At 38.3% G+C, this 26,581-nt stretch overlaps 1 protein-coding gene and 1 long non-coding RNA gene across 2 annotated transcripts in view; one reads left to right on the top strand and one right to left on the bottom strand.

Annotated features, from left to right (window-relative positions):
- ASIC2 (acid sensing ion channel subunit 2) overlaps window positions 1-26,581 on the bottom strand; it is a 396,698-nt gene that overhangs the window by 256,923 nt on the left and 113,194 nt on the right. The gene's annotated exons all lie outside the window — the stretch shown is intronic.
- On the top strand, window positions 12,316-18,910 carry LOC103095035 (uncharacterized). Its single transcript, XR_463449.2, has 3 exons — window positions 12,316-12,452; window positions 17,541-17,685; window positions 18,770-18,910. It is a non-coding gene; the product is annotated as an uncharacterized LOC103095035 (long non-coding RNA).

Raw genomic sequence — 26,581 nt, 5'->3', positions numbered from 1 at the left:
ACCCATGGAACTTCCAAAATTTTTTTTTTACTGATTTAGAAAAAACCATAACAAAGTTCATTTGGAAGAACAAAAGATCAAGGATATCCAGGGAAATAATGAAAAAAAAATACAAAGGAAGGGGGCCTTGCAGTCCCAGATCTCAGAATATATTATAAAGCAGTGGTCACCAAAACAATCTGGTACTGGCTAAGAGACAGAAAGGAGGATCAGTGAAATAGACTCGGGATAAGTGACCTCAGCAAGACAGTATATGATAAGCCCAAAGATCCCAGCTTTTGAGACAAAAATCCACTATTTCATAAAAACTGCTGGGAAAATTGGAGGACAGTGTGGGAAAGATTAGGTTGAGATCAACACCTCACACCCTACACCAAGATAAATTCAAAATGGATGAATGATTCAAACATAAAGAAGGAAACTATAAGAAAATTAGGCAAACACAGAATAGTACACATGTCAGACCTTTGGGAAGGGAAAGACTTCAAAACCAAGCAAGACTTAGAAAGAGTTACAAAATGCAACATAAATAATCTGGAATACATCAAATTAAAAAGTTTTTGTACAAACAAAACCAATGTAACTAAAATCAGAAGGGAAGCAACAAATTGGGAAACAATCTTCATAAAAACCTCTGACAAAGGTTTAATTACTCAAATATACAAAGAACTAAATCAATTGTACAAAAAAATCAAGCCATTCTCCAATTGATAAATAGGCAAGGGACATGAACAGGCAGTTCTCAGCCAAAGAAATCAAGACTATTAATAAGCACATGAAAAAGTGTTCTAAATCTCTTATAATCAGAGAGATGCAAATCAAAACAACTCTGAGGTATCACCTCACACCTAGCAGATTGGCTAATATGACAGCTATGGAAAGTATTGAATGCTGGAGTGGCTGCGGCAAAGTAGGGACACTAATTCACTGCTGGTGGAATTGTGAACTGATCCAACCATTCTGGAGGGCAATTTGGAACTGTGCCCAAAGGGCTATAAAAGACTGTCTGCCCTTTGATCCAGCCATAGCACTGCTGGGTCTGTACCCCAAAGAGATAATAAGGAAAAAGACATGTACAAGAATATTCATAAGTGCACTCTTTGTGGTGGCCAAAAACTGGAAAACGAGGGGATGCCCATCAATTGGGGAATGGCTGAACAAATTGTGGTATATGTTGGTGATGGAATACTATTGTGTTAAAAGGAATAATAAAGTGGAGGAATTCCATGGAGACTGGAACAACCTCCAGGAAGTGATGCAGAGCGAAAGGAGCAGAACCAGGAAAACATTGTACACAGAAACTGACACACTGTGGTACAATCGAATGTAATGGGCTTCTCCATTAATGGCAATGCAGTGTCCCTGAACAATCTGCAGGGATCTAAAAAATACTATCCACAAGCAGAGGGTAAACTGTGGGAGTAAAAACAACAAGGAAAAGCAACTGCCTGACTACAGGGGTGGAGGTGATAGGACTGAGGAGAGACTCCAAATGAACACTCTAATGCAAATACCAACAACATGGAAATGGGTTAGAAACAGGAACACATGTGATAACCAGTGGAATCGTGCATCAGCTATGGGAGAGGGAAGGGTGGTGGGAGGGGGGGAGGAAAAGAAAATGATCTTTGTTTCCAGTGAATAATGTTTGGAAATAACCAAATAAAATAATGTTTAAAAAAAGCCCTGCTTACAAATTTTCACCATTCCATCTCTCCCAATGCCTTACGAAATGGACAGCTCTTTAGTGGCTGGTGACCACTAGAACACCCTCCAAAAACAAATCTTGTAGCTCATCTCTGCCTCTCTCTCTCTTTCCCTTTCCTCTCTAAGCTCCCTAACTCTCAAGCAGCAGAGAGATAGCATATAGCTAATATTTCGATGCAGAATCATTCCCATGCCAGCAGAAAAAAGTCTCTGGCTGGGTGAAAGAAGCTGGCAGAATGAATGAATGAATGAATGAATGAATGAATGAATGAATGAATGAATGAATGAGTAACTTCCCAAAGGAGCAAGTAGCTGAAGTCTCTTCCTGCACAATGAGCTGTTTTGGGAGATGACCAGAGGTGCTGGGTCACTGGGCTGTAAGAGGAAATGGTTTATTCTCTGGGGAACACACTAAAGAGGAATTCTGAGCAGGAGGGAATTAGAGATGAGATGAGGGAACTGTGCCATACAAGAAATACTGTTAGATCTCTGTATGCCAAGACCCAAAGACTACATATGCATATATACACACATAAATGCAATAAATAATGTGTGTGCTTGCACTTATACATGATGTGTGTGTGTGTGTGTGTGTGTGTGTATGAAAATTTGGCCACCCAAGGTAAGCTCAGCTTTGGGGCTACCCCATCTACAAACCCCGAAGGGACACAGTAGAGCTTCAATGACTAATATTCATAGACTGAATATTTGAAAGAGCCTCAGAGATGATCTAATTCAACTTCCCATTCTTTACAGAGGAGGAAACTGAGGCTTAGTTAATGAGTTACTCCAGGTTACACAGGTAATAAGTCAGCCTTCTGACTTCAAATCTAGCACAGTTCCCACTCTAACCTATTTTTTACATTGCCCCATAATATCTATTCAGCTGATACATAAAACATGGCTTCCTAACTATTTTTAATGTCCTAGACCCCTATGGTAGTCAGTCTGGTGACGTCTATGGATCAGTTCTCAGAATCATATTGAAAATACATAAAACAATATTTGCATGTGTATATACATTGTACATTACCTATCTATATTTTTCCTATACATAGAATTTCCTATATATGTTTTCCTTTGTAATATATTATATCATATATTGATATGTTTTTATTAATTACATTATTAATTATAATGAAGAATTATTATATTCTTACAATATAATAATATATTATCTATAATATATAATACAGAAACAGTATATTTATATAATATATTATCTATAATATAAAAATGATATATTAACAAAATAATTTAATATATTAATATTATATCTAAAAAGGAAATAATGATTTGTTTTCTTTTGCAATATATTAACATATATTATAAAAGAAATAATTATGATAAAATATAGTTGTTATTTTAAAAAGTAAGTTGCAAATTCTCCTATTCTAAAATAAAACTCCAAATATATAATACCATTTTTTCATTAGTTTCCTTGGTCAAAAGCCCTGCCTACAAATTTTCACCATTCCATCTCTCCCAATGCCTTAGCTCTCCTAAATTTATTATTTGCCCTCATTACAACTTCCAAGCTCTTGACCTCTCAGTTTACCCAAACCGAAGTTTTTACCTTCTTCCTTTCCCAATTTCAATTTTATTTTTTTTTAAATTTTATTTTATTGATTGGTTTAGAGCACTTTTACAGGATTACAAGGGAGGAGATTGGGGAAGGGGAGGAAAAGAACATAATTTTTGTAATCAATTCTATCTGTTAATCAGTTTGTCTCAATGCTGTCATCTACTCTAATTTCTCAAACCCATACCTTACAGCTGCTTATCCCTTTCCAAACTTTAACCCTGGATTATTCCAACCATCTTCAGTCCTACTCAGGTGCCACTGAATGGAGCTAGAAGAAATGATGACTGTGTTGAGTAGGTTACCCTAAGAATTTATCTAATCCAATTTCAACCATGCCCTCCCTGCAGTGAGGCAATCCTTTAATTTTTTTCCTAATACATTTTACAAATTCATTTCCCAAAGAAGCTATTTCAAACCTGCCTTCTCCTTTCTCCTTTCCTCTCTTTTTCTCTCCTTTCTTCAGCTCCTCCTCCTTTCACCAAGTTGAGGCTATCACCACTAATGACTAAAAAAGACTTAGGTCATTTGACACAAGGTTCTTCTTTTCTCTTTCTCTTCCCAACTTGACTGTTTTTATGGAGGGCATCATCACTCTCCAAGTGTCCTAGATTGTAATCTCAGCATCATCTTCAATTTCTCACTCTCCTCCTGAATCTCTAATCAGTTTATTGCCAACGCTTGCCTTTTCTATTTCCACAACATGCCTCCAATGATCCTTTCTGCCCCCTCACCTAGCTCTACATTAGTTTGGTCCCTCGCCACCTCTCCAAAATTAACGCAATAGCTCCTAACTGGTCTCCCCACAGCCCATTCTTTACATGGCAGTCAACGTGATTTTCCCTAGGCACAGATCTGATTAAAGTCTTCTCTTAACTTCAGAAAACTCCAGTGGCTCCCTACTGCTCGTGGACTAAACTATAAACATCTCTGTTCGACTTTTCAGGCCTTTTTTAGTCTGGCCAGACTTCTCTTTCCAGCCAGATTATACATTATTTCCCATAACATAGCCAGATCCTTCTCTCTTATCTTCACACATGATGTCCCATTTTGCCTTCGTGCCTTTGCCTTGGCTATTTCCTCATGATGAGAACTGTCTCTTTTCTCACCTCTGACTCATAGAATTCCCCTTTTCCTTCAAGATGCAACACAAGTACCACTTTCTACAGCAGGGGTTTTAATCTGATAGATTCAGGGGGTTTGTGAATTTGGATTAAAAAAAAGATATCTTTATTTGTGTCAACTTTTTTATTTCTTTTGTAATCCTATTATAAAAATGGAGATTTGAATCCAGGACTCCAATCCCCAGGAGTCCTTGCTAGCTCCCAGAATGCCCTCTAATCTCACTGAGATTTCTACCTGGGGGAGGTCAAGAATTTCTATTTAACCTCGCTGTAAAGGCTACTGGACCTCTCTTCCCTACTTCCGCTTCGGAACACATGAGGCTCTCCAACTAGCAGGCAAGATGTGAGTGGTCGTGAATAGGCTCTCTGGGCCTAGCATGTGCCTTTCTTACTTGTATTTTCCTAAATTTCCTTATCTTAAATAAACCTCTAAAAATATAATATTTCTAGAGAGAAACTAATTTCTACCTGCCTCAGTTTCCCCCCTAAAATTTAATTATAACAGTTGAATTTTAAATGTTACAGTTGGCAACCACAAAGGGACAAAAGACTCTCAATTTTTTTTAAAAAAAGGATAGCCTGGTTTGTTTTTTACACTATATATTTTTGAACCTTTACTTTCTGTTTTAAATTCAATACTCCATATTGGCTCTAAGGCAGAAGAGTGGGAAGGGTTAGGCATGAGGGGTTAAGTAACTTGCCCAGGGTCACACAGCTAGGAAGTGTCTAAAGCAGGATTTGAATCCAGGACCTCTTGTCTTCCAGCTTGGCTCTCTTATATACTGAGTCACCTAGCTGCACTCAAAATCCTATGCATTTTATTTTATGTACTTAAGAACATTTTGAGAAGGAGTCTGCAAGTTTCACTGAAATGCTGAAGAAGGCCATGTTCAGAATCCCTATACTATGTGAACCTTTCTTGAGTCCCCACAACTGCTAATGTTCTCCCCACTAGCTACTTTGTATTTTTTATGTATTCTGTATAGAGTTACAAATGTACTTTTATTATCGTTTTTAAAACAAAGCTCCTTTGGGCACATTGGTGCATTGCTGGGGAAGCTATGAAGTGGTCCTAGAACACAATCTGGAATTAGGCCAAAGATGTCACTAGATTGTATATATCTTTTGACCCAGTTATTCCTACTAGGCTTATGTCCAAAAGAGATCAAAGAAAGAAAAAAGGATCCATGTGTACAAAAATATTTATAGGAGGTTTTTGTGTTGTAGGAGAGAATTGGAAACAAAGGAAGTACCCATGAATTGGAGAATGGCTGAATTAACCACAGTATATACATGTAATGGAATAGTACTGGGCTACAAGAAATGAGGAATGGGATCATTTGGGGCAGATAGGTGACACAGTGGATAGAATGCCAGGTCTGGAGTCAGGAAGAATTCTCTTCTTGAGTTTAAATCTGGCCTCAGATACTTACTAGCTGTGTGACCCTAGAAAAGTTAATTCACCCTGTTTGCCTCAGTTTCCTCATCTGTCAAAGAAGCTGGAGAAGGAAATGGCAAACACTCTAGTATCTTAGCCAAGAAAGTCCCAAATGGGGTCAAGAAGGATCTGATATGACTGAAATGAATGAACAATAGCAAATATTGTTCAAAGAAACCTGGGAAGACTTATATGACGTTATACCAAGTGAAGTGAGCAGAACCAGGACAATTTATATAAGAACAAGATTGTAAAGATAAATAACATCAAGAAACTTCAGAACTTTGATCAACAAAATAATCAACCACAATTCCAGAGAACCTCTTTTGAAGACTGCTACCTATTTCCTGACAGAGAGACAATGGACCCAAGGTATAGAATGAGACCTACATCTTTAGCTATGGAAAAGTATAGATTGTTTTGTTTAACTATACATTTTTAAAACAAGGACTGTGTTTTTCCTTTTTTTCTTTTTCAATTGAGGGGTGGAATTTAAGGGTGAGATGTAGAGAACGGAATTAATGATGGTGTGTCACCAAAAAAAAAAGATGAAAAGAAAGGAAAGTCTATGATGTCTTGGGAAAATGCACAGAAGAGAACAGAAGGATGTTCAGAAGGAAACACAGACAAGCAGGACAGCTTTGAAAGTCATGTGTTGAATTCATTATATACTTTAAAGAAACTGTTGTATGTAATTAAGATTTGTAATTTCACATTTTCTCTCTTTTGTTTTTTTTTTTATTCAAAGTGTTCCTCGGTGTGTGTATATGTTTGTGTTCATTAACTTCAAAATAAAGAAATTTAAAATAGAAAAAAGGAATGTAAGTTCTTTGAGATTCTGGATTGTTTTATTCTTTGCATCTGCATCTTCAGTGCCTAGCACAAGGCCTACCCTATAGAGGGCAATTAAGGAGCGCTTGTTGATTAGTTGGCTGATTAGCTACTATTTTAAAAATTAGACCTGCATTCCTATGGGGAAAAATATTGCTTCCAAGATATAATTACATTTCTACTGATTTTTTTTGAAAAACCATGCTGTGTTAAAATTGCTATTTTATACTTTATATATTTTAATGTTTGCATTTTGAACTTATTAGCCCAAAGCCTTACTACTTTATAAGAATGCATTTTCCAAAATCAAAGAAATAAAAATAAACCAACAAAACTCGCTTGCTGCAAGAAGGGTGAAACAGAGCTTTTGATGTGGTTGAACTCTTACAGATGCTAAGTGACGGAATGAAATCTGGCTTCCTTAGACCAAAGAGACTATACAGATGTTGCAGAAATCAAAGTCATTGAGCTTGAGGGCCTAAAGGCAAACTTTCTGACAACTGGAACAGCTTTATGTTAAGGCCATGTGCTACTCCTAACAGGGAGGTAGAGTGATTCATGAGCTTTAAGACTAGTCACTGAAAAAGAAGAGAGGAGGCTTAGTCAGGCAACCATAGATATTCCCTACTGAGCCCTAAATGAGGAAACCTTGAGGTTGAAAAGAACTAAAATGTTCATATGATACACTGAGTGGTGCCATGTGTACAGGGTTTTGGGTCTGGAGTCAGTCCTGAGTTCAAATCTAGCCTAGCTGTGTGGCCCTAAGCAAGTCACTTCACCCTGTTTGCCTCAGTTTCTTTCTCTGTCAAATGAGCTAGAGAAGAAAATGGCCAACCACTCTAGTTATCTTTGCCAAGAAATCCCCAAATAGGGTTATGAAGAATTGGACATGACTGATGAGCAGCAAAACCCTTGAAGCTGAATAGAACTAAAACTTGATATGAAACACACACATACACATATGATGTTTATTGATTGTGCAACCCCCATATGGAAATTGTCTGATGCAGATGGTCAGCTCATGTATGACACAGTTTTAGGTATCTTAGATAGCCTAGAGACACTGAGACAGTAAGTAGATTGCCCAGAGTCACACAACCAGTATATATCAGAGATAGGAGTTGAACCCAAGTCTTCTTGACTTCAAGGATGAGCTTGTATCCACCTTACCATGTTGCCTCTCTTCAATAGCTCATAGTTTTATTGTGCTTTAGACCCTCACAGTCTGTTTTAGTAACAACTCTAAGAAAAAAGGGCAAATACTAGACAATGAGGGCTATGTGACTTGCCCAGAGTCAGAGAGCTAAGAGGTATCCAATGCCAGATTTGAACCCAGATCCTCTCAACTCCACTTTGGTGCCTAGCTGCCTCTATATCCCTCTAGGTTTCAAAGCCCCTTCCTTATCACAACCTACTAAAGGAGATCATTAGAAGATCATTATTTCTATTTTGTGTAAGTGAGAAAAAAACTGAAGAATGGAGAAGGAAAGACATTTACAGTAATAAGACTAATTAGATTCAAGTCTAGGTTCTCTGATACAAAGTTCTGGTCCCTTTTAGAGGTTCCTAGTGTTAAAGCTGGAAGAGTCCTTCAAAATCACCTAATTTAACTCCCTCTTTTATAGGCAGCTAAGTAGTCAGTAAGAATTCTGGATCAAGAGTCAGAAAGTCCCGAGTTCAGATTTGACCTCATATATTTCCTAGCTAAGTGACCATAGATAAGTCACTTTATCCCTTTCTGTCTCAGTTTTATCATCTATAAAAAGGGGATAAGAATGGCATCTATCTCCCAGGGTTGTTGAAAGGATCAAATAAGATAGTATTTTGAAGCATTTTTACAAACCTTAAAACACTATATAAGAGGGAAGGGGAGCTGGAGAGAAAAAAAATGGGAGAGGGAGAATATTGCTATTACTATTATTTTTGTTGTTGTTGTTATTGAAAAGCCCAAGTCTCAAAGAGGTATTTTTTCAAGGTAATAAAAACAGTAAGTGGCAGAGACAGGATTTGAACCAGGTTCTCTAACTCCAGTGCTTTCCCCTCCTCCACATTGCCTTTGAATCTATGTCCTATTGGAGATTAAGAAAAAATTACATCAGTGACTTCTTGCCATTATATCAGTCCCCAAAGCTCTGGACAAATTCAAGAAGCATTTATTACGGGACACCTAAGTGACACAGTGGATAGAGTGTCAGGCTTGGAGATGATAGATCCTTTATTTAAATGTGATCTCAGATATTGACTAGCTGTGTGACCCTGGGCAAGTCACTTAACCCCATTTGCCTAGACCCTGCCCTTCTCTTTGAGTTGTTACAAAGACAGAAAAAAGTAAGTTTTCTTAAAAGTATTTATTAAGTGCCTGCTCTGTACTAGGCACTGTGCCAAATGTTGGAGTACAAGGAAAGGCAAAAAAACAGTCCTTGCTTTCAAGGAAATCACAGTCTAATGGAGGAGAACAAGTGCAAACACTGCTATACAAACAAGACATAGACAAGATAAATTGGAGATAAGCTAAGAGGGATGGAGCTATGGCTAATGGGGCTAGGAAAGACTTCTTGCAGAAAATGGGATGTTAGCTAAGACTTGAAGGACATCAAAGAAGCCAGGAGGCAGAGATGAGTTCTTAGAAGAAAGGTGGAGCCTGGAAGACTAGAGCTCTAATCCCACCTCAGACTCTCACCAGTTGTGTGACCCTGGGCAAGTCATTTAACGTCTTCCAGCCTCAGTTCCTTCAACTATAATAGGTAGATAAGAATAGCATGTAGGTTCTTCTAAGGATAAATGGTATTGAGTTAAAATGTGATGTATGTGTGAATATCTCTAATTCCTTTTGCAAGCCTTGAAGCATTATAACTATGCTAGTTATTATTAGCATTATTATTATCATTAATAATTACCACTAAATCATATTCACCCCTCCATATCCAGCTCTGGAAACATGCAGGACAGCCTGGTTTCTTCCATAGAAAAATATTCAGTTGGGTATAAACTGAACACAAAGGTTTGATTTATATTTCAAATCAAGAACTCTCAGGGTCCAAATGGTAGATGAGTTTTTTAGGAATCTAAGCCTCTAATGAAACCTTCCAAGGTCATAAAAATGCTTCTGGCCATAGCACAGCTCTTATGGGGGTGGTGGGAGTGGGGGGGAGTGATCCTCCTGCTAGGCTAGATATATTTTAATACCTTTGCACTCCTAGCCACAGAGCATCTCACTTCCAAGGAGATGGAAGTGTTCCATGGGCATTGCCTCATAAATACTTAGAACCCTCTCTGTGAGGGAAACAGACCAGGAGCTGTTGGGATGATCAGTTCCCTGGGAAGTGAGGGGCTTTCTCAATCTGCCCTCGCTCCTTTAATTTGAGGGTTTCTTCTCTGAGTTTGCCTTGGTGGGTTTTTGCTTGCCTCCATTTCCCAGCCCTGCTGCCTTCCCTTTTCTTTGTCATCTGGTTAGAATGGGCTCCATAGGGTACCCAAAGAATGAGGAACAAACTGATGAGCCCTGAAGTTGGCTAGATCTGGGGTAGACTGCTGAGATGACTCTGTTTACCCCAGGAGGATTGAATATTCCCTATAAATCCTATTATATGATTAGCACCACAGCTCAAAACTCCATCATCTCTGATCTAGATTGTTACAATGGTCTGCTATTGGGCTTTCTAACTCATGCCTCCCTTTGCCAATCCATCTTAGATAAGCACAAGAGACACGTGAGTGGCAGTACCCCTAGTACACCTGTCCTGCTTTCAACCCAGCCCTCACAAGCATCCTCTATAACGGTGAATCTAGTTAAGGAGTAAGTCGGGGACAGGTAGGTGGGCCAGTGGATTGAGAGTCAAGTCTAGAGATGGGAAGGTCCTAAATTCTAATCTGGCCTCAGATACCTCTGAGATGTGTGACCTTGGGCATGTCACTTAACCCTGACTGTCTAGCCCTTGCCCTTCTTTCTTAGAGTTGATTTCACTTAACCCCCATTGCTTATCCCTTATTGTTCTTCTGCCTTGAAACCAATACACATTATTGATTCTCAGATGGAAGGTACGGGCTTAAAAAAGAAGGAGCTATTCTCATTAACTGCCAACCAATTGCCACCCACAAGGCAAGCAAGACAGGCTAGTTGAAGCAGTAAAGCACCCTGTGGGAGATACAAGAAGTAACCCAAAACTAACATCATCACTTTGGCCACCATCTCCTCTCAAACACTAGCAGAGACATCCTAGAACCCTGAACTAAAGCTCTGGAAACACTACTGTCTCCATCCCATTGACTACAGGTACCATCTTGGAAAAAAATCCCCAAGGAGATGCTGCCTAAAAACTTCTCCCATAGGGACTGTAGTCACAGCTACTGAAGACCGGAAAAGGAAAGATCTTGTTACTAAAGTTCTTGATGTTAAATGGTTTAAAATTAGAAATGGATAGGATCTTATTTGATACTCTAAAGAAGCATCACCATCTGCTTTGCTAGTGTACCCTCAGAACCCTTCCTTAGGGTCCTCTCTAGAGGACCTTTCTCTTGATTTGCAGTTGGATTCTCCCATCAGTGTTTTCTCCCCATTTCGAATGTGAGTTCCTTAAGAGCAGGTACCATCTCTCTTTTCTATTTGGTTCTTTGATCCTTATGCCTTTTTTAAATCCATTATTCATTCATCCTCTGTCAAGCTGCCAAAGAGTAGATCTGGCCCTCTCACCTCCCTGAATTCAAATCTGGCCTCAATCACTTCCCAGCTGTGTGACCCTGGGCAAGTCCTTTAACTCCCATTTGCCTAACCTTTGCCTTTCTGTCTTCTGAGATGTTACTGAGATAGAAAGTAAGGATTAAAAAAAAAGAATGTGAACTCCTCAAGGGCAGGAACTATTTCATTAGAGACAAATGGGTGATGCACTGGGTCTGGACTTAGGAAGACAGGAGTCCAAATCTAGCCTTAGATAGACACACTAGTTTGGGGGCAGCTGGGTAGCTCAGTGGATTGAGAGCCAAGCCTAGAGACAGGAGGTTCTAGGTTAAAATCTGCCCTCAGACAGATCCTAACTGTGTGACCCTGGGCAAGTCACTCAACCCCCATTGCCTAGTCCTTACAATTCTTCTGCTTTAGAACCAATACACAGTATTGATTCTAAGATGGAAGGTGAGGGTTTAAAAAGAAAGTTACTAGCTGAATGACTCTAGGCAAGTGGTTTAACCTTTATTTATCCCAGTTCCCTCAACTGTAAAATAAGGATAACAGCACCTACCTCAAGCAAAGTGTTGTGAGAATTAAATGGGATAACATGTGTAATGTGCTTAGTTAGCAGTGTTTGGCACATAGTAGGTGCTAATTGCTTATTCCCTTCCCCTGTTACCTTTCCACTTTTGCCTTAGTATTCCCAGCCCTTAGCCTGGCAAAAATTTAATAAATGCTTTGGGGGATTTTTGTAAATTAATGTGTAAATGTATTTCTAGATTTCATATATGTTAGAAAACATGCCACACATAAATATAGAAATGTATTTAATAAACATATGATATTTTATATAATATGTTATATGCATGCATATGTAAATAAAAATACAAATATATTGGCATCACTGTCAGAGAATTGGCTTCTGAATCAGGAAGATCTTGGGTTCAAATCTAATTCTGACACAGGCTGGCTTTTTTGACCCTGGAAAATTCATCATCATCTCAGTGCCCCAGGAAACTCCAGTGCTAAAAGGTGCAGAATAGATGTGATTGGAATTGATAGAAGAGTTTGAATATTGCCCAGACATTGCAACCCTGAGCAAGTCAGGTAAGTCTCAGTTTCCTCATCTGTAAAATGAGAAAGCAATTATGCCTTACTCACCGGGTTGGTGTAGGAAATCATATAAGATGTTTGTGGTATTTTACAGACCTTCAGATGCCCATACAAATATTAACTTTGATTCTTGTTGTTTTTGTCATCTTTTATGATTAGAATGGATTCTCCATATATCTCTACCTGCTGAAAATACTTCCTTCAAGATGCTTCCTTCTAACTTCCTCACTCTTCTTCCCCTCAGATTGTCTACCTGCTCTGATTTGGGGTGATCCCCTGGAAATCAGATCAAATGATTTAACATTTGTCAAGTCATTTGCAAACAAATTAGAATTATCATTAGCTATTCATCATCATCATCATCATCATCATCATCATCATCATCATCATCATCATCATCATCATGTCCCTTACATCTCTGTCTGACCTCTTCTATCCACTTTCTGAATTTTAACTGTGTGCTGATTATTATTATTTTTGCACATTTCACCCCCAATATTTGAGTGTAAGTGGCATGAAGGCAGGAACTGTGTCCTCTTCTATCTCTATATCCCACGTGTCTGGTGTAGAGAGTCAAAGAACAAGTCAATCTCATAACTAGGAAGCCAGACACCAAAGTCAAGTGCAGTTGAATGGGGCTGGGTGAGGAGACAGCCCACTGCAGTTGGGGACAGTCAGATGGGAAAGAGGCAAGCCCATTCCCAAGAGAATCTGGTCTGAGCCTCTGTAGTCCAGTCAATGAATAATCCATAACCACCAATCCCTAGGAGGTGGCTAGAAAGGGAAGTAGCAAGGCCTGGTATACCAAAGTGATAGGACCCTAATGAGTATTAAGCCAGTCAGGTTAAGGATGTAGGTTCAAAGAGGGAAGGAAGGGCAAGAAGATCACTGCCACGAGGGAGTATTTCCCTGGAATGTCATCTATTCTTCATCTCCTGGGACAACCCCCCCCCTTAATTATAGGTCTGAAATAAATTCTTTTTCTTTTTTAAAAATCCTTATATTCTCTATTAGAATCCATACTAAGTATTGGTTCCAAGGCAGAAGAACAGTAATGGCTAGGCTTAAGTTAAGGGTTAAATCATTTGCCCAGGGTCATACATCTACGAAATGTCTGAGGTTAGATTTGAAGCCAGGACCTCCTGACTCCAGGACTGGCTCGCTCTCTACTGAGCCACCCAGCTGCCCAGTAAATTCTTTAATAAGCAGGATACAAGAAACTCTGACCTCCCTCTTGAATCAGTCAAGAAAACTTTTAAGATGATTCTTTATCCCATCTTTTCCGCCTTTATAGACACCAGTGGTATAAACATCAAATGTAGAAGACTGAACAATACAATGAAAATATAATATACAAACCCAACACAAGAAAATGGGGTTTTTTATCAGGCTTAACCACTCAAGTTTATTCAGTCCCTTCTAATGGAACCATAAGTGGCCATTCAAGTATTGTCCTCACATGGTCTTGTAAATATTGTAATATCTCCAAATTTCTCTACACCTCATAAATTTCATACATCTGCTTCTGACATTTATGAGTGTCTGCGGCGCTTACAAGATTAAATCACCTTGAAAATGTTCCACCTGCTCTCCCTACCACCCCCACTTTTAAAAAAATCTGGCACGAAGTTAAATCAAAATACACGTGGCCAGGATTTGGGAGTTTCACACAGGACCTCTGATGGACCATTTCTATCCTTATTTTTATTTCTACTACCCATCTTAGAATGATTCTTTTTATCATACAAGGGGAAAGGACCAGACCTGTTGAGGAGTAAATTTCAGTTAAAATCAGACCATAATCCATTGCTAATATCTGGTAGAGTACAACTATTGTCACTCAGCATGATAAGGTGGAATAAAAACCCCCAAACCAGATGCCCATTCACTCCATTAACAATATTACATTATAACCAACTCGATCATTTAAAAGCCCTTTGCCATAGATCAGTGTTTTGCCTCTGCCATTACTACCTAATGCAAATGTACCCCTTCCTGACTGAATTGCTAAAATAGCGGAGCACGAGATATGTTTTCATTTGCTTCTGACAGCCTTTGCTGACTCTTTCAAAGAGAGAGAGACAAAGACATCAGGAGCACAAAGGGCTTCAGCCTTCAAGAGTAAAACTTCAGCTGAAGTTGGAACAGGGTCATAGGATCCTAGATCCAGAGCTGGAAGAAACATTTAGGGTCTGTATTCAGACTCTCTCATTTTACAGATGGGGAAACTGAGGCTCGGAGAGTGCAATTTCATGATTTGCCCACTAATGCTATAAAGATAGGAACTGAGAGGCTTTATTAGAATAGGGAAATGATAATAATAACTGCTAACATTTACATAATGCTTTATACTTTGAGGAGTGCTTTACATAGGATATTTCATCTGATCTCCACAAGAATCTTGGGAGGTAGGTGCTATTTTATAAGTGTGGAAACTGAGGCAGATAACAGTTAAGTGACTTGCCCAAGGTCACACAGATAGTAAATGCCTGAGGCTAGGTTTGAATCTAGTCTTTCTGACTGCAGGCTCAATGCTATATTCATTATACCATGTAACTGCCTTATGCCAGAAAGAATGTCAAAACTTATCATTAAAGAGGATCCTTAAAGGTGTTCTTTCTGGCAACTCTTTGCCACTTGCTTAAGTTATTTTATATGCTTAAAAAGAATAGAACCACACCTGAAGGCAATATGGTGAAGTATAAAGGATCTAGGGTTATAGGACCTGGATCATGTTAGAGCTTTAGGTTGCTTATCTATAAAACAAGAGGGTTGGAGTAGATGATCACTAAGATATCTTCTGGGATGAAATCCTAAGATACTTTTCCCTCTCTGTTCTTTCTTCCTTCCCTCCCTTCCTTCCTTCTTTTCTTTCCTTTTTTTTCTTCCCTTCCTTTTTTTCTCTCTTCTTTCCTTCTATAATGTACATAGAGTCATTTGGTACTTGTTAAGTTCAGAATTAAAAAAAAATCTTTTTAAATTAAAAAAAGCATTTTTCCCTCTCTGCTTTCATCACTTAGTATGTCTCTTGGTTCACATTTCCCCTCCTGTTCTTCAGCCTATCTCACAGTTCCTACTAGTCAGCCATAAGTCAGCTACTCTTGTCATCATCACTATCATCCAGTAGACATGAATTCTAGTCCTAACATTAAGTGCAGGACCTGCAATGAGGAAATCCTGGCCTCAAACTATCTTTGTAACACTTAACTATATCATAACTATGGCACTAATCTTCAAACTTCAAATGCCCTCTCTTTAAACCACTGGCAGTACTTATTTCATGGGATGGGTTTCTTTCAGCATTAAAGGAGTGTTGTATGTGGGAGAGCTACCCTCATCTAAAGGAATGCAAAGCCATTGGAGTACTGGGGCATACATACCTCATAGGGGTGCTGTAAAGCTCAAACAAAGGACATAATCTATAGGAAGTATTTTGTAAACATTAAATTGCTATGGTAATGTCAACTAATATTATCATTATTTTCATCTTCTAAAGTTTCATGTCTCTCTTCTTTGATCAAGGTTCATAGACTCATAGAAGTAGAACCATAGGGAATCCCAAGTTTATCTACTCCAAACCCATTATTTTACAGATAAGGAAACTCAGACCCAGAGAAGTATTGGATTCCCTTTCACTTGAGGTCTTTGAGCAGAAGCTGTAATATCACATCATAGGATCATTAAATCTAGAAAAGATCCTGGAAAGGATCTCAGAGGTCATCTAATCCAATATCTTTATTTTACAGATGAGGAAACAGGACCAGAGAGAGTAAGTGACTTGTGTGAAGTCATACAAGTAATAAATGGCAGTTCTGGGAATTGAGCCCAGGTCTTCTGACTTAAAATTCTTTTTTTTTTCACACTGCCATCTTAGGCTAAGGAAAATGAAGTGAATTGCTAAATTCTTGTTGTTTCATTGCTCAGAGTCACATAGCTAAAATATGTTTGAGGTGAGGGTTGGACCTATGTCTTCCTAATCATAAATCTACAGGGTAAGTGAAATAGAAGATAGAGCATAGAATTTGTAGTTTTGGAAAACATGTGTTCAAAGTTTGCCTTAGAAACTTGTCAGCTGTTCAACCTTGGGCAAGTCTAATTCTTCTTTCATAGGACAGCCTTTCGAATACTTGAAATACCATTATTCTTCCTTTCCTACCAAGTTTTCTTCTCTTCAGGCTATACATTTACAGGTACATCAATTGACCCTGAAACAGCCTATTCTTGTGGTCCTTCACCAACATGGGTTACTCCTTTAGATGTCCTCCTACTTATCAGTAACCTATCTAGCATATGGTACCCAACTGGGAATATGAAACTTTGTGCCTTTGAGTTAGTAACTTAACCTCTCTGAAGCTTTCTCTTTACATGTGAAAAGATAATAATCTCTTCTTTGTCCATGTCCAGCTGCTATGAAGAAAGCACTTTAGTGCACTATAGAAATATCACCTTATTTGATTATACTCTGGTTTATGGAATGTTCGAGCTATAAGGACCTTGGACAGCATCTGAACTTACACCTTCATTTTACAACTGAGAATGAAGTCCAAGAATGAGCTGGGGTTTGCCAAAGCTCATATGGGATATATGGTAGACCCAGGATCTCCTGCCACCTGAATCAATGTGTTCTCGTTCTGTCTCTGTCTCTGCCTCGCTCTCCCTCTCTATCTTTGTCTGTCTGTCTTTCCCCCCTCTCAAAACCATCACACTGCCTCCCATTTCTAAACCCTCGTGCATTTCTGTATTTCTACTCATTATTCTGATTTACGGAAAGGGAGACTAAATGGGCCCAAAGTCACAAAATTAAGGAAAAACCTGTTCAAGAGCTCATAAAATGAAAATATGCTTTCCAACATCCATATAGAGACGCAGGCAGGGGTGTGCTGGAGGCAACTTGGAATTGCCTCAGAAGATCTGATTGTTAAAATTTCAGTACAAAGATTTATACTCCAGAAATGGTCAAACATTACAAATGAAAGTTTGGTTTCTCATTTTGTCAAATATCTAGAATTAAGAGAGTGATGGAGAAAATGTTAATAATACAGATTAAGCTTTAAAGTGTCATATATACATTTTTCCTTCCAGGGAGATTAATTGTTAAACATTTACCTGCGCACTGCTGGATGAAGGTGACTGTCACTTCAGATAATAGAGGAATTCACACTATGAAACAAAGACTATAAAGAATACAGGGAAGTATGGGGAGACATATAAACAGATGCAAAGTGAAGTAAGTAGAATCTGGAAAACGATGTAACTATGAATGTAACAATATAAGTGGAGAGAAACACTTATAAGTGCAAAACCAAATAGAAACTGATTGTGATGATCAAACTTAGCCCTAAGGAAGAGAGGAGAAAATATATCTTCTTCCATCCCAACTCTCTCAAAGGTGGATGACTATGAGTGTAGAACATTTCATATATTGAATTTCTTTCATTAAAAAAAGCCCTTACCTTCTGTCTTAGAATTAATCCTAAATTTGGATTCTAAAGCAGAAAAGTGATAAAGGGTAGGCAATTGATGTTAAGTGACTTGCCCAAGGTCACCCAACTGGGAAGTATCTGAGGTCATATTTGAACCCAGGACCTGGCTCTCTATCCCCTGAGCCCCTAGCTTCCCCTTTCTCTTTCTAGTTCTTTGTCTCAGAGGTTTGCTCTCTGGGGAAAGGGAGAGGAGAGAGACATATTTGGAAATGAAGACGATGTAAAAACTAAAGTTTTTAATTTTACTAAAAGTAAATTGAAAAATCAGAAGACTTTAGATTTAGGACTCTTAGAATGTTTAAAAGTCATTTAAGAGGAGAGGAGGGAAAGAACATGAAACATGTAACCATATAAAATTTTTCTTAATTAAATAATTTTTTAAATGAAGAAAAAATTTTTAAAAGTCATTTACTTTAGAGAAGAAAATTGTATCCAAAGAGATTAGTGATTTATTTGCTTTGAGGCAGAAGGGGAACTCTGGACATGACATTAGAAGTTCTGGGTTTGGATCCTGCCTCAAACTCTTACTAGATGTGTTATGTTAGACTTTAAGTCAATAAACCTCAGTATACTCGATTTTAAAATGAAGGGATTGGACTTGATGGCATCTACCTTCTAAAATCATGAATCTACAATTATTTGAGGTTGAGGTAATATTTGTACTAAGTAGTACATCCAGGATTCAAACCTAATTCCTCAGATTTCAAATCTAGCACTGTTTTGATTGTTCAAAAATTGAAGAAGGACTGAGCATTTATAATTCAAGTTCCATTCTCTTCGTTCCACTCCCATTGACATTATTTATTCCTTCACTTCTTTCTATTTTAGGAACTGGAAGAAGATACAAAGATAAACAGACTCTCAGTCCCTACCTTCAAGGAGCTTACCATCTAAAAGGATTCTCAAGACCTAACCATGGACAAATAGCATATGAATTAGAATCTGGCACCTTTTTCATTTTTTATAAACCCTTACCTTCCATCTTAGAATCAACACTATATATTGGTTCCAAGGAAGAAGAGCAGTAAGATCTAGACAGTAGAGGTTAAGCGACTTGCCCAGGGCCACACAGCTAGGAAGTAGCTGTGGCTAGATAAGAACTTTCTAGCATTAGTAATTTTCCATTTTCAAAGAACATTATATAGAGTTTATTTGTAATAACATATCCCTCTATGGGCAGCTAGGTGGCTCAGTGGATTGAGAGTAAGGCTGAGAGATGGGAGGTCCTAGGTTCAAATCTGGCCTCAGACACTTCTTAGCTGTGTGGCCCTGGGCAAGTCACTTAACCCCATCTAAGACAGAAGGTAAAGGTTTAAATATATATATATCCCTCTCTCCCTCATCAATCTCATCAGGTTTGTAAGCTTGAATTTCAAGGTGAGTCAATAGGATCCCAAATGATATTTCTCTGCTATCTTTCAGGGATACACATATTCTTCAGAGTGAGGTACACCTGTAAAAAATCTCCCATGGCTGTGTATCTATGGTTTCTCCAGCAATGTGCTTCTCACTTGTCCAGGCAGAAACTAAATTCTGAAGAGAGTTTGTTGACAATCAGTCACCATGCAACCCAATAATTAACCAATCAACAAGCAATTAAGAAGTGTCAGCTATGTGTTCAGCACCCTGCCTGGAAATACAAAGACAAGATGATACATGACCTGCCTTCAGGGCGCTTTGCTTCCATTAGGTGCAACAGAATATGCCCAATCAAATCATTATGAAACCTCTAGGCAACCAGAGAAGAGACTCTACAAAAGAGAAAATGCTCCAACTGGAAGCGTCCTTAGCTCTATATGATCTACTCCAAGCATCATCAGAATTCCAGGCTTTGAATTTCACTTGAATTTCACTTTGCCTTGCTAAGAATCATTGATGCCTTGCTCTGAAAGATACAGGCTCCATAAGTTATCTAGAGTTGGAAGAGATATGGGATGCCATATCATCCAATCCTCTTATTTGACAGATGAAAAAATGAGGCTCAGGGATATGCATAGGTCAGGTTTAATCCATATTAAGTGACTTGTCCAAGGTCACAAAGGAGCAGAAGTAAAATTCTAAAGATTGTTAAATTTTCTGTGTGAACATTTCCATCTCAGAAATCCACTAATGTTACAGATCTGGTCTTGATGTTATTTTAGCGATTATTTTATTATTTATTTATTGATTGATTATTTTATTGATCATCTAGACTTTAGAAAGTAATGGAGAGGGACAGCTTGGCTGAACCCCAATTGCCTAGCCCTTACTGCTCTTCTGTCTTTAGTATTGATTTTAAAAAATGATGGAGGGGGCAGCTTAGTAGCAAAGTGCATAGCAAGCCAGACCTGAAGACTTAGTGGTCCTAGGTTCCAATCTGGCTTCAGACACTTACTTCCTAGATGTATGATTCTGGGTAAGTCACCTAATTCTAATTTCCTAGCCCATACCACTCTTCTGCCTTTAGTATCAATTGTAAGACTTAAGGTAAAGGTTTAAAAAAAGAAAGAAAGTGATGGAGAAAATGCTGATGATGCAGATTAAGCTTGAAAATATTTAATGCATCCAATTTTTCTTAAGGGAGCTGGCTGCTAAACATTTATAAACATACCGCTGCACAAGGTTTAAGAAACTGCCAGGAGTTGAACCGAGGTCCTCCGAAGCTAGTACTTTTTCTCACTCCAACAGGATATCTCAGGGGCCTCGTCAAGCCTCCTTCTCTGACATTCTGAGAGCTGATGGGTAGATGCAGCCCCTAGTTAGGTGTGGCATAATGGCCAGGAAACTTAGGTATGGCCCGGGAGAAGGTATTTTTCAACAGTATGGTAATTTCTGCAGCAAAATCGCACATAACTATAAAAGACTCAGGCCTCTGGCTATGTAGTACAACTCATGCTTTTAAATGTTTTTTTTTCTTTAAAATAAATTAGCCATATAGTTAACTCTGGTGCAGAGCCATAGAATCTGTCAGCAAGCCTGCCTCCTCCCCTCTGGTGTTGCAGTAAGGGCTGCCAGCTGGGGTGTATCTGCCTGGCTTGTCTGATATTTTATCACAGGAACTGGTTGCTTCTTAGTGGGAAGCTGGGCAATGGTTGATTTTTGCTTTTGTTTTTGTTTTTAGCAAATGCAGCCAGAAAGCAGCATGATATAATGGAGGGAAAATCTGCCTTTGAGTCAGGAAAACCTGGGTTCTAGTTCTGCTCTGCCTCATACTAGCTTGGAGGACATGGATAAGTCAATCTCTTATAACTCCTCCAGCTCTCTAACACTGCAAATGAATGATGAGTAGGTGAGCTGCTTTCATGTAGGAAGCCTCTGCCCTGGGTGCTTTCTAGACCCAGGAAATTCCTGGTCTAGAGTGCAGCAACAAAGTCCCTCCATTCCCCCCCCCAAAACACTCTCAAAACAAATTTATAGTATAAACCCTAAGAAATGAAGAGAGAAAGAGACAGAGATCAAGGCAGATAGCAACCAGAAAACCAGACAATGGGATGGAGAAGGTGTTCTAGATTGGAAGTTGGAGAACCTCAGTTGGAATACTGGTTCAGTCAGTTATGAATTCTGTGACCTTAGGCAGCAGAGGCAGCCAACCTCTGGCCCTCAGGATCCTCCTCTGTAAAATGTTTGGATTAGGTAACCATTGAGGTCCTTAAGCCTGAAATTTATGATCCTAGCTGTGATTTAAACCCTATGAATCCATACCCAGAGGAAGAACTGTGGGAGTAGAAACACAGAAGAAAAACAACTGCTTGATCACATGGGTCAATGGGGATATGATTGGGGATGTAGACTCTAAATGATCACCCTAATGCAAATATCAATAATATGGAAATAGGTCTTGATCAATGACACATGTAAAACCCAGTGGAATTGCCTGTTGGCTACAGGGGAAGGGGGGCAAGGAGTGGAGGGAAAGAACATGAATCATGTAAACATGGGAAAATATTCTAAATTAATTAATTAAATAAAAATTTCAATAAAAAAATAAACCCTATGAAGTCTCAGAATATCCCTGGCCATGAACCCCTTCCTTCCCCACTTTTGCTATTCATTGGCTATGTGATCAAGTGAACTGCTTGAACTCATTTTGGCTATCTTCCTCATCAGGAAATTGGGATAATTCCTCCTAAATGGAAATAAACATTTGTACCTGAAATCAGTGAGGGAGGTGGGGGAACCAAAAACCTTGAAGATTAAATATGGCATCTACTGCCTGTTTAATCTTGGGCTGAGTGATTTGCCCAGGGTCACACGGCTAGGAAGTGTCTAAAGCCAGACTTGAACCCCAGACCTCCCATATCTAAGTCTGATTCTATCCACTAAGCTACTTAGCTGCCCCCAATTCACTGCCATCTTTATATTTATCACCATGAAAAATAGCAACTCCTTTCCTTTGCTCAAAAATCCTTCCAAGTACTCTATCATGAGGAAACCAGGGAATGGGCACAATTATGTAGAAATGTCCTAAGCTCTTTCCTCCTATTATCATAGAGTTTTGAAAAGTGCTTTCCTTTTAATGGTCTTTTAAAATAAATGGTTGATTCCTCTTGTAATGATTTGAAAAACTGCATGTAGCTTCTCATTGATAATTCCTGATTGTCTATAACCGGGGACCACTTTTTCCCAATGCTTCTAGAACTACATTTTGTCCTGATATCTATTGAGCTCCATAAGAACACAGTCCAAAAACAGTTCTCCCACATCATATCGTTTTCATTAAAATTCTATCAAATAAATTAAAATTTCTCTTCATATGGCACTGCCATTGGCAGGCCCACCTGGTAACAAATCTTCCCTAACCTCCTTTCAATAACACTGTACAGATGTAATTGAACGAACATCTTTAATTACATCTGTTAACTTTATTCACTTGAAATTTGAAATAGGATGATTTTTGTTTCTCACATCGTTGTTCTCAAAGGTTTCTGGACATGTGCGTGCAAGTCCCAATTAGCATGAACAGACATCTAGGTCTTGATTAGTATATAAATCCCCGGATTCATTAGCGCTACTTTTAATTACTGATATGGTCAGATGGTGCAGTGGATAGAGTACTGGGTCTGGAGTAAGGAAGAATTGAATCTGAATCTGACCTCAGACACTTACTAGCTACGTGACCCTGGACAAATTACTTAACCCTGTTTGTCTCAGTTTCCTCATCTGTCAAATGGCAAATGTTCCATTATCTGTTCTACAAAAACTCCAAATGGGGTCATGAAGAGCTGGACATTGCTGAACAACAACAACAACTAATCAAAATGGTGCTTGCCAAATCACATTCAAAGCAACTTTCATTGGTTAGGAGTAAACTCGGTGGGATAAAGAGAGCACTGTTCTTGGAGACAAGGTTGTATATAATTAAATTTGCATATTTCAAAGTTATGATTGCATAAAATATAAAAACTGACCCCCATCCCAGAAAAAAACATGCAGGGCAAATTCAAATAATGAAAAAGCTTTAGTGGAGTAATTTTTTTTTTACCACAGTTAAGTTGTTTTTCAGTTGTGTTTGACTCTTTATGATCCCTTTTGTCTTTGTTTTGTAAAGACACTGAAGTGTTTGCCATTTCTTTCTCCAGTTCATTTGACAGGTGAAGAAACTGAGGCAAACAGGGTTAAGTGACTTGTCCAGGGTCACTTGGCTAGTAAGTGTCTGAGGCCAGATTTGAACTCAGAAAGATGAGTCTTTCTGACTGCAGGCTCAGCATTCTATCTGCTGTGACACTGTACTGAGTGTCTCAAAAATCATTAGTACAAGCCCACTAAAATTGTGCAAAAATCCATGATGGTAAACTTCGAGCTGGAAGGGACTTCAAATGTTTCTTAGTGTGACCCCCTCATTGTATAGATGAGAAAACAAAGGATCAGAGATTTTGAGTACCTGCTTACAATTTCCTAGACAGTTGGAGTCAAAGATGAGATCTGAATTGATTTCTTCTCATTGCATTTCAGCATCTCTCCATCACACCGCCCTGCCTCCTAACCAATCAAAGTTGCTTTGGATGCCATTTGACAAGCATCCATTTGACTGTACCTGTAGTTAAAAGTAGCACTAATAATTTTCCTATTGTTTCAGGCTTTTTACACTTAGCCTCTCCATAAGCAACCTTACATGATTCAAATAATCCTTTTGATGTCACAGGTAGAGTTCTTAAAATGTTGTTTGTGCTTATTAAAGAATCTAATTTTCACTGAAAAATTGTCTTGCCAATCTCTTGAGCATGGGCACTTTCAAAACATTCTTCCAATGGACTAGGATTCATGCTATTTACTGGTAAAGTATTCAAGCAAAGCAAATGAAGAAAGAAGTCTTTCCTCTCCAAATGTGGTAGATTTGTGTATCCCAGTGATAATATAGTGGGTCTTATTTTAAGTCATTTAACCTAGCTTGCCTCAGTTTCCTCATCTGTCAAAAGAGCTGGAGAAGGAAATGGCAAACCACATCAGTATCTTTTTCTTTTGTGTTTCTATGGTGTCCCTGTTTAAATAGCTTCTCTTGCCTTTTCTTAGAATGGTTTAAGTGTAATTTCCTACTCACACTGGTTATGAGTTTAGCAATTCACCAAAAAGGGTCACCACATCTAAAGAATTGTAAATTAAAGGGATGTCCCTCAATTAGGGAATGGCTAAATTTAAATTGTGGTATATGATGATGATTGAATACTATTATACTATAAGGAATAATGAACAGGATGATTTCAGAAAGAGCTGGGAAGACCCACATGAACTGATGCAGAGTGAAATAAACAGAACCAGGAAATCATTATACACAGTAACTGAAATTTTGGGGAATGATCAAATGGGATAGACATTGGTATTAACAGCAATACAATAACCCAGAACAATTCTAAGGCTTTTAAGACAAAGAATGCTATGTGCCTCCAGAGAAAGAACTATTGGGGTAGAAATGTGAAAGAAAAATGATTTATCACTTGTTTATTTCCGTGTTTTGGGGCTTTGGTCCTATGAGATTATTGCCTTATAAAATTGAATAAAATAGAAATGTTTTGCATGATAATACATGTATAATAATGATTGTATTGTTTCTTATCTCTGGGAGGGAGAGGGAATAAGGGAAATAATATGGATCATAGGGATTTAGAAAATTTATGTGGAAATTTTGTTATCAAAATAAAAATATTTAATATAGAATTAGAAAAAAGAAGGGTCACCACTTCTTACACAAAATCATTTTTATGCATTTGCCTAGTTAAATTTTTGTTGGTGGTGGTGGTTACTAAGTATATAATATATAAGATTAAATTAAAAATAAAAAGGGTCACCACTTTGCTTAATGAAATTAGAGATGATAAAATGTAAGATAATTAAATTTAATTGTAATTGTTGAAAATATCAAATGATCTGTGATCCTTCTTGAGTTTTTTCAGTTTTCTAAAATTTGTAGTTTTGAGTGTGGGTGAGACCAACCAATTTCTTAGTTTTCCTTACCAAAATGAATAACATTTTTGAAAGAAACTACATTGGGTTAGTTTTAACTTCTAGGCATCCTGCTTAAATTTGAGTTTGAACATTTCATATTTAAATGTGACCAGAAGCAGAGATGACACAAATCATCTGCATCAGAGCCTGGGCCAACAGAGGGGGGAAGATAACACCCACACTGAGATCTGACGTGTACTGATTCAAATTTGATCTTGTTTGTATGTACTGTATGAAAAAATCAATGTGCCGCAGTCACTAGAAGTTGGAGTGAATTGTGGTTAGTGTTACTTTGGTTGCCTTTGATTGGAACTTGGTTTGCTTTTTTTTAAAAATGGGCAGACATAAAACTTAGTAAATAGGGGTGGCTAGGAAGCATAGGGGATAGAGAGCCAAGCCTAGAGTCTGGAAGACCTGAGTTCAAATCTAACCTCAGAAACTCAGCTGTGTGATTCTGGGTAAGTCACTTAACCATAACTGTCTAGTTCTTGCTGCTCTTTTGTCTTAGAATTGATACTAAGGGAGCAACTAGGTGGCTCAGTGGATTGAGAGTTAGACCTAGACGCAGGGAGTCCTGGGTTCAAACCTGGCTTCAGACACTTCCTAGCTATGTGATCCTGGACAAGTCACTTAACCCCAATTGCCTAGCTCTTACCTTTCTTCTGCCTTGGAACCAGTGCTTAGAGTCAATTCTAAGACATAAAGTAAGGGTTAAAAAAAGAATTGATATTAAGATAGAAGGTAGTGTTTAAAGTTGCCAGGCATATTTACATAGAAGTTATACTTGAAAACATCTAATCATTTTGGTCATTTCTTCAAGTTCTGCAGGGTTCAGTAGATAGAGTAAGGGGCCAAAGTCAGAAAGACCTGAATTAAAACTAGCCATACACACTTTCTCACTATGTGACCTTGGGCAAGTCACTTCAGTTCCTGCCTCAGTTTCCCCATATGAAAAATGAAGACAATAGCTCCAACCTCCCAGGGTTGTTTCTGGCATAAAAATAAGAGAATATTATAGTGTTTTGCAAACATTGAGGTACTATGTAAATATTATTGTTTTTGTTGTTATTGTTATGAGGGCTAATGAGGTGGCATACCTCAGGGTTTGGAAAACTTCTATAGAGAAATGATTACCTGGATATCCATGCCATCAGCCTGCAAACCACATAGAATCAGTGTTAAGAACCTAAAGAGCTTTTTGAGGTCATCCCATCGATTTCC

This window comes from Monodelphis domestica, chromosome 2 (genome assembly GCF_027887165.1).
Source record: "Monodelphis domestica isolate mMonDom1 chromosome 2, mMonDom1.pri, whole genome shotgun sequence".
NCBI lineage: Eukaryota > Metazoa > Chordata > Mammalia > Didelphimorphia > Didelphidae > Monodelphis > Monodelphis domestica.
The sequence above is the reverse complement of the archived record's forward strand: the minus strand, read 5'-3'. Positions and strand labels throughout refer to the sequence as shown.